Source organism: Ovis canadensis, chromosome 24, assembly GCF_042477335.2.
Source record: "Ovis canadensis isolate MfBH-ARS-UI-01 breed Bighorn chromosome 24, ARS-UI_OviCan_v2, whole genome shotgun sequence".
Lineage (NCBI taxonomy): Eukaryota > Metazoa > Chordata > Mammalia > Artiodactyla > Bovidae > Ovis > Ovis canadensis.
In genome coordinates, this window is record NC_091268.1 from 20,397,738 (window position 1) to 20,407,494 (window position 9,757).

Consider the following 9,757-nt stretch of genomic DNA (forward strand, 5'->3'; position numbering starts at 1 on the left):
TATAAAGAAAGCTGAGCGCCGAAGAATTGATGCTTTTGAACTGTGGTGTTGGAGAAGACTCTTGAGAGTCCCTTGGACTGCAAGGAGATCCAACCAGTCCATTCTGAAGGAGATCAGTCCTGAATATTCAACGGAAGGACTGATGCTGAAGCTGAAGCTTCAGTCATTTGGCCACCTGATGCAAAGAACGGACTCACTGGAAAAGACCCAGATGCTGGGAAAGAGAAAGATTGAAGTCAGGAGGAGAAGGGGACAAAAGAGGATGAGCTGGTTGAATGGCATCACCGACTCAATGGACATGAGTTTGAGTAAGCTCCAGGAGTTGGTGATGGACAGGGAAGCCTGGTGTGCTACAATCCATGGAATCTAAGAGAGTTGGACATGACAGAGCAACTGAACTGAACTCTCATGAGGACTATTAGAATGTTGTTGGCAGAACTCTTACTGTCCACACGGGTGGTAGATATTTAAAATGTCGAAGATCAAGCATACTGTTGTGAACATTGATCATCACTTTATAAGTGTGTCTGCGGTAGTTAATAAATTGTCAAAAATAATAAGACTTCTGCCAAGAATAGAAGCTATAAATAGAAAAAAAATCAGAAGAGACCGCTGTGAATTTTTTTTTTTGAAAGATAATTTTCCTTGTAAATAACTTCTATGAGAAATACACAACCCTTCAGTGGTCAAATCTACATTCCCAGCTCCTGAAGTGAACAGTCTCTGAATTAGAATGCTACCAAAGATGCGGAGTTAAATAGAGACACAGCTACAGGGTGGCCATTACTTAAGTAACTTAATGAACACTGATACGGAGGAAATAAATCAAATGCAAACAATCAACACCAATCAAGGAAGCTGAGCATTTTGGGCACTTAAAATGTATTAAATGAATGTTTCAATCACAGTGGGTACTTTTTCACAAACTCTCTTAATCAGCTAGCATCATTTCCACCAAAGTGGCCCTTGCATGTAAATATGGTGGTCTGAAAAAAGCTGGTCCATTCCTATGCAAACACCATTAGGAATGGAAACTCTGCCGGGCGTTTTCACTGATAGGATAAACAACAGCAGATGCGTTGGGAAAGGCCAGTGAAAATCACTTTTAGGAAAAAGGCATGGAATAATATTTTGTACATGGTTACAAAGATAAGAATGTCAAGGATTTCCCTGGTGGTCTAGTGGCTATGACTCTGCACTCCCAATGCAGGGGTCCAGGTTCAGTCCCTGGTCAGGGAAATAGACCACACAAGAGTTTGCGGGCTGCAGCTAAAAGTCCCATATGCCACAACTAAGAGTTTGCAGCTTGCAGCTAAAGATTCCACATGTGACGCCTAAGACCTGGCCCAGCCAAATAAATAAATGCCAATACTTAAAAGAATGAAACAAACACAGCAGTACAGTGATACGAAGAGCGTGTTTCTAAAAACTGAACCCATAAAACAGGTGAACATTTTAAAAAAATAAGAATTTCAAACATAGAATAAAATTTAAGGTCTCATTCCAGGTGGCCAGGTCACCTTTTAACAGCAACCATTTTTGGCTTCTTACATATTTTTTTCATGAAAGTTCTAGTCATATAAAAGTTCTTATATGTGCATCTTTATTTGTATTCTTATTACGTTATATGTGAGTATAATTATCAGTACCTAGTACTTAGTACATAAAGTGCAGTAATGCTTTTAAGAATATAAACCATACATATATAGTTTATTTTTCTATATGATTTAATGAAATATATGTGTGTGTATATATATATATGTAGGTGTGTATGTTTATGTTTATCACGACTCAATGGACATGAACTTGAGCAGACTCTGGGAGATAGTAGAGGACAGGGAAACCTGGCCTGCTTCAGTCCATGGGGTCACAAAGAGTTGGACATGACTCAGTGACTGAACAACAATGATGTATATGTGTGTATACATGTATATGTATATGTGTATACATATATGATGTATATGTGTACAACACACACATATATACGTGGTTTATTTAAATAAGTGTATACTCAAGTCATTGTTTTATACCTTACTCTTGGTATTTAATGATACATCGTGAAGATCTTCCTGTATCTGCCTGTATCAGTTCAGTTGCTCAGTCATGTCTGACTCTTTGTGACCCCATGGACTACAGCATGCCAGGCTTCCCTGTCCATCACCAACTCTTGGAGCCTGCCCAGACTCATGTCCATCAAGTCGGTGATGACATCCAACCATCTCATCCTCTGTCATCCCCTTCTCCTCCTGCCTTCAATCTTGCCCAGCATCAGAGTCTTTTCCAATGAGTCAGTTCTTTGCATTGGAGTTTCAGCTTCAGCATCAGCCCTCCAGTTGGCCTATATAGGTCTATCGCATTCTGCTTAAGGTTTATGTATTATTTTATTGTATGAGTTCATCATTATTTATATAACCATTCCCTTGAAAGCTAACTAGATTATGTCCAGTCTAGCCAGATTATGTCCAGGAACTAGAGTTTCTAAACACACACAAATACATATACACATATTTAAATATAGAGTTGGAATTACTTGGGATTTTAAAAGCCAAATACTTTGATACCAAGTATATATTCCATTTCCAGATATACCCACATACACACATACATATTCATATGTTCCACTTTACATGTAATATTCTGTCTAATTCTCATTTACGTATTAGTATTGCATCTGTTTTACAGACTGTGGATCAGAGAAACAGAGGGGATTGAATAATTTGCTAGAGCTCACCCAGATAATAAACACATAGCCCTTCTTTTAAACCCAGGTCTCCTTTTAGTTTTGACTTGATTCATCTTTAATCTCTGTACTGCAGTTTGAATGTTTGATCAATGTGAAAAGAGTCATAATTGTATACATTTCAAAGAATGTGTATAACCCACCTCAAATTCAAAATGGCACATAATCCAGACCCAACCCATCAGGGCATCCCACACATTGGCCTCAAAAATGACTCAGGGATGAGTACCTGGTCTAGACAGACCATTGAAATGCAATTCAGAATTTTCTGGACAAATCACCTTGATTTGTCTGGTTTAGAAATTGTGAGGATGGGAGATGGCATCATGGAGATGGCACCGTGATGAGAGATGCTGCCAGTTCCCCAAAGTGGACATAATCTAACTGCCTTACAAGGGAATGGTTATATAAATGATGATGAGGACAGTACAGGAATGTTGAGAAAATCTGGATGACATCATACAGACACCTGTGTTTGAGCTGCATCTGCCACTGGGCATTTCAGTTATTACACAAGACAGTAACACCTTCTTCCCAACCCTCCTAATGCCCTTTGGGTTGGGTTTTCTTCCGCTTTGTCCCTTAGAGCCCTGACTTATGTAGATGTCTCTCTTTCAGTTTCCAGTGTGTCCATATATGTACTCATCCTTACTAATATCTGTGGAAATTGACTTTTCCATATAAAATGAATAATATCTGTCTTGCCATCATCCTTTCTAATCTGCTCTCCGCTCTCCTTTCAGTTATTTCACTAGGACTCCCATTTGGCTATGTCCCTCTCTTTATCAGACATTGTTGGTGGCCTGTCAGCTTCTGCAGAGTGAAATCTCTTTTGTTTTAGCTTGGTAGTCAAGGCCTGTGGATATCTGGTCAACCCAATGTTTCGGCTCCCCTGCTCTCCTCAAGTGTTGCCTCTTCCAGAGAGATCAGACGATGCACCGTCCTTCCCAAAGACAGCAGGTGTCTTCATGACTTCACGCCTTTGCTACGCTGCTTCCTCCTTCATGAGTTACTTTTTTCCTCAGCCCGTCTTGGCGTATTCCAGTCTGCTCCTTTAAAGTGAATGCTCATTTTTCAGGAGATCTGGAGCCTTTAATACCTCTGACAGAATGATATTTATTATATTGGATCAGAGTTGGTCATTCATGTGTCTTCTTCATGCCCTTGTTTGAGGGTTCCCTGGCAGCAGCTGCGTCTTCGTCTGTGAGTCCCTAGGGTGCATAACATTGCCGAGTCAGAGCAGAAGCCAAAGCATGTGAATGAACTGACAGATAAATGAGTGACTGGATGAACGGTGCGTATTTTCCTCTCTCTCTCCTCTTAAACAGCTGGCTTTTATTTATGTTTAACCTTTTTATTTTGTGTAGAAGTATAGCTGATTAATAAACCATGTTGTGATAGTCTCAGGTGAACAGCGAAGGGACTCAGCCATACGTAGACATGTATCCATTCTTCCCAAAGCCCCTTCCTATCCAGGCTGCCAGATAATGGTGAGCAGAGTTCACTGAACTCTACAGTAGGTCCTTGCTGGTTATCCATTTTAACTATAGCAATGGGTACCTGTCCATCCCGAACTCTGTAGCTATCCCTTCCCCCTGACCTTCCCACTAGCAACCATACATTCTTTCTGTAAGCATATGCATCTCTTTCTGCTTATTCTCTATTTATTTGTAAGTCAGTCACATGGATTTATGAATATAAGCAAAAATGATTGCTTTACTTTTTTTCCTTATTTGTACTATGTTGCAGGTTTTCAGTCTTTTGAGTGCCGTGAGGATTCTTTAATGTAACCAGACACTAAATACCTTGCCAGATACATTTACCTTGAGGATATTGATGATGGCTTTTACGGTTATTTGAGATCTCTCTAAGGCTTTGAATATGCATCAATTATTTCATTTTTCATTTATCTATTTGTTGACTTTTATTAAACACTTCATAAAGTCCAGACCTTGGTCCAGGCCACAGCTGGCCAAAGACAGCAAGAGTATGCTTTCTACCTCTAGGAACAGCACAGCCTCTAGCCCAGCTCTTTTACAATTGGATCTCTTTGCTGCCCTCCACACACAAATAATAATCACTACTTATTAATAACTTTCTGTGTGTTAACAGTCATGTGGGTACTTTATGTATACTCATGATGACTCTCTTAACAACTCCGAGAGTTATCAAAAACCTCATTTCATGGAGGAAGAAACTGAAGCTCAGAAGCTGAAGTGTCTTGACTGAGAACTCAGCAGTGGGGCTGGCATTTGAACCATAATTTATTGATGTCAATGCCGCTACCCCATAATGCCTTTCCATGCTCATGTTCTCCTTTCAACCAGACCTCTTGACGTGGAATTTCTTTTGTCCTTAGACAAATTTTTAAGCTCTTCCAAGCCCAAGCAGAAGATTATTTTAATGAAAATATTCTGCTTACCATGACTTCTCTCCTTTTTAACTTTTTTTTAACTGAAGTATTTTATCTTTCTTAGATGTCCTTTTCCATATCCATATTTTTGGTATCTGTATAATTAGAAGTATTTTGATTGCAAGCAACAGAAACCTATTTCATGCTGCTTTCAACAAAAGGAAGTACAGATATCTAAGTGACCTCAGGCTATACTAGATACTGGATTTGGGAAGATTTTGTGTTAGCCTACAAAGTTTAATTGAAAGCAAATGGAGAAGAGGGCATGGAGGATGAGATAGTTGGATAGCATCTGACTGAAGGCAAAAGGAGGAGAGGGTGGCAAAGGATGAGATGGTTGGGTAGCGACACCAACTCAGTGGACATGAACTTGGGCAAACTCTGAGCAGTGGTGAGGGACAGGGAGGCCTGGCATACTGCAGTCCATGGGATTGCAAAGGGTTGGACATTACTTAGCTACTGAACAACAGCAAAGTCTAATAGGTGAATTCAGGAATGAAGGTATCAGAGACTGGACCCCAAGATTTGAGGCTGGAGCCAGTGGCCCAATACTGAGAAGATATTCCCTTTTCGTGCTCCCCTCTTATCTCCACTTGTCTCTGCCTCTTGGTGGATGGGCAGTGTCAGATGATAAACTTCTCCTAACCAGCCAAGAAAGAATGAGGAGGCCAATCCAAAAGTTCATCTTTTGAGCATCATGATATCTGCCTTCCCCCAAAGCGTGGGTCAGAAGAATCCCTGGAAATAGCCTCCATTGACTTGGCTTTGAGCTTGTCCTTCACTGGACCTTTGATGCTTGGGAGGAGAGTGGTGTTGTACTTGACAGCCCCATGATGACATCATGGGTTGAAGTCATTGGCCAAAAGCAAGAGGGGTGATCCCGCCAGCAGAGGGGACATGAGAAAATATTCTGGGAAATGAAATATTAGGTGCCATAGTCCATGATAGAAGGAAGAGCCAGGATTTGTACTAATATAATTATATGTGGACAGCAGGTAGAGAGCATTTGTCCCAGTGTGTCTGGTACTGCCTTAGTTTATGTCTCCTCCTGGAATCCTGTCCAGGACAGCACTTGTCACTCTCAAAAAACATCCAGGTTAGATGATATATGATGTTGCCACTCTGGCAATCCAGTAAAATATGTGAAATTGTGGTTGTCTTGGGAAACTCGGTGAATGGTCTTTATTCTCTTGTTCCCAGGATCATTCCAGACACATAACAGTCCCCTAGTCTTCCATGGGTTGAGGAGTAACTTAAGAGTATTGAACCAAGCCATGGTCTGGAATCAGATGGGCACTCCTCTAGTGTCTATTCTGATAGTTGTACTTAGGTGATCTGGAGCCATCAGAACACCTGTCTGAGCCTCACCTTTAAAACAGTAGAATTATCAGATGCCGCATCTCCTTCACTAAAGCGTTAGCAAGGGGAAATTTGCTGATGCTTTGAATTGTACAGTTCTGTCCTAGCTGTGCTAGTAGTATTAAGAGCCACCATAAAATTTGAGTGTTCACCTGTCTAGACATCTTGCCAAAGTCTTTGCATGAATTACCTCATCTTGTCAACAGAACAGCCCTATTAGTATCTGTGTTAACTGAGATGAGAACACTGGAGCACAGAAAAGCAAAGATATGTGCCTAAAGTCATGGGGCAAAGACTCGACAAAGGTCAGATTAAAACGTGGACCAAGGCTGTTCAGCACTGGGCAGTGTTGAATTACTTTCCAATAGGGAGTGTGTGTGTGTATGTGTGTGTGAGAGAGAGAGAGAAAGAGAGAGTTTTCCTTCCCGACTCTGCCGTATTCCACTGACTTGGCTCAGAGGAAGTCAGTGGCCACATAATCCTAAGGAGTCACTATCCCCCAACACGGCAGAGCCGACCCGCACTGCCTAATGGCTCTGGGATGACCCCATACTGAGGGACGTCCGTCCTTCTGTTCTCTGACATTGATGTTACTGTCACTTGACAGTGAGCTTTATCATCAATCCGTTCAAGTACAAAAGGCCACTGTTCGGAAACTGTCATTAAAAGCAGTCTCTCTCTTTTTAAAAGCAATCTCTCCTTTTATTCCTTCCATAATAGGAGCCAGTGTACCAGAAAGGTCTGACCTTAAGTTGAGCCTGTTTAGTTTTTTTTTTTTTAAAGACATAGAATAGGTTATGTTTTTAGTGTATTTAAGATTGGAGGCACAGAATTAGAATGGAGCTGGAGGTAGAAGTAAATAGAAGGCAGGGTGGGAGAGAAGAGTAGTGGCCTTGGGTTTTCTTTGCTCTTGGATAATGGGCATTTCTCGTTAAATCAACTCAGTCTATTTCACAACCTGTCCCCTGGTGATGTATATACTCTTTGGACAGGGCTGTGGGCTGCCTAAAGATCTCTTTTAGCCATAGGACATGAGTATAAATAAGCTTTATGTAGTTACAGCTGCTAAGAGAGATTATGGATAGAGTGTCTTCTAAAAGGATAGGGCAGTGTGTTGATTGTTACAGGGACGCGGGGAAAGAGAGAAGAGAGATAGTCCTGAAGGGAGAGATGGGGTGAGTTCTCCTGAACAAAATTCCCCCGTGATCTTTGTCACTTTTAAACGGCCCTTTGGGGAGGTGATTTTATTTTAATTGAAAAAAATAGAGATATTTGTGGTTGAAAAGTGGCTCAGCATGGACGTTAAGAACACAAGTTTTGCGACCAGGCATCCCAGGTTCAGATTTAGCCTTTGTCATATATGTGCATCACACAACTAGCGTGCAAGTTGCTTAATCTCTCTGTGCCTATTTCCATGGCGATGACTGTACATGTTAGCTGGGAAGATGAAATGAAAGGAGGTGACACGTGGAAAGAGTTTAGAGAAGAACTTGCAGAGCGTGAGGGCTCAGCCAACGTGTATTCATTTTTATGCATTTTATTTTTCAGAATTAGTTTATTACTTTTTGTTTTGTTCTGTTTTGTTTTGTTTTTGGCTGTGGTGTCACCTGTGGGATCTTACTTCCCTGACCAGGGGTCCAACCTGTGTCCCCTACATTAGAAGCACGGAGTCCTAACCACTGGACACCCAGAGAAGTCTCCAACTCTTGTTCTGCTTATTCGTTCTTATCCTTTGTTCTTCTTCTTCTTAATATTTATTATTTGTTCTTATTTATGGGTACATGACCATGACAAAAATAAAAAATTGATTCTTTCACACTTTGAACGTGCAATGAAGGAGGCCCGGTTGGGGTTTAATTGTTGGTAGTTGGCTGCTTATTATTGTTGTTGTTGAGTCATTAAGTCGTGTCTGACTCTTAGTGACCTCATGAACTGCAGCATGCCAGGCTCCCCTGTCCTTCACTACCTCCAAGATTTTGCTCAAATTCATGTCCATTGAGTCAGTGATGCTACCAAACCATTTCATCCTGTGCCACCCCCTTTTCCTCCTGCCCTCAAACCTTCCCAGCCTCAGGGTCTTTTCCAGTGAGTCAGATATTTGCATCAGGTGCCCAAAGTATTGGGGCTTCAGCTTCAACATCAGTCCTTCCAGTGAATATTCAGGGTTGATTTCCTTTAAGATTGACTGGTTTGATCTCCTTGTGATGACGGAGCATTTGAGCAGAGACCAAACAGATGAGAGGGACGCAGCTGTAGGTCAAGCATCCTCACGAAAGGAAACGGAAGGTGCGTAGGTTCTGAGGAAAGAAAAGAGATTGGTGTTGGAGAAGCTGAAAGAACCCAGGTTGTTGGAGTGTGGTGGGCGGGGGGTTCTGAGGAAAGAAAAGAGATTGGTGTGTTGGAGAAGCTGAAAGAACCCAGGTTGTTGGAGTGTGGTGGGCAGAGGGCAGCCGGATTAAAGGGAAGGCAGGGAGGCAAAGGCCAGACCATTGGGGTGTGCAGCCAAGGTGAGGGCGTGGGTGGCATCTTTTGTTTACTTTTGTTCGGCTCTTTTGAGATTGGTTGTGGCATGAAGGATCTTTGTTGTATTATGTGGAATCTTCTATTGCAGCCCATGGACTCTCTAGTTGGGACTCTCGGGCTTAGTTGCCCTGTAGCGTGTGGGATCTGAGTTCCCCAATCAGGGATGAAACCCTCGTCCCCTGCATTGCGAGGTGGATTCTTAACCACTGGACCATCGCAGGGAGGTCCCATAGTTTGCATCTTAGAGCATCAGGAAACCATGGGGAGATTTGAATGTTGAATCTAGGTCAGATTCACATTTTACAATTCCTCTCTCTATGGAACACAAAATGGCTTGAGGGGTGAGGCGGGGCAGAAAGGATGGAAGGAGGCTATTGCAGATGAGTGGGCAAGAAGTGGTGTTGACTTGCCAGAAAGTGCTAGGTTTAGAGCATGGTCCCCAGCCCCCGCCCCCAGCATTCGAGCTCTGGGCCCAAGCTTTTTGTTTACTTATTATATTCATCTGCCATTTTTTTTCCTTTGTTTTTACAAGGCTATCAGGACTTCCCTGGTAGTTTAGATAGTAAAGAGTCCACTTGCAATGCAGGAGACCCGGGTTTGATCCCTGGGTCGGGAAGATCCCCTGGAGAAGGAAATGACAACCCACTCCAGTATTTTTGCCTGGGAAATACCATGGACAAGAGGACCCTGGGCAGGCTACAGCCCATGGAATTGCAAAGAAT

General features: G+C 42.1%; 1 non-coding gene across 1 annotated transcript; it reads left to right on the forward strand.

Moving 5' to 3' along the window:
- Nucleotides 1-1,167: 1,167 nt before the first annotated feature.
- Nucleotides 1,168-1,239, forward strand: TRNAG-CCC (transfer RNA glycine (anticodon CCC)). The gene has a single exon. It is a non-coding gene; the product is annotated as a tRNA-Gly (tRNA).
- The last annotated feature ends 8,518 nt before the right edge of the window (nucleotides 1,240-9,757 follow it).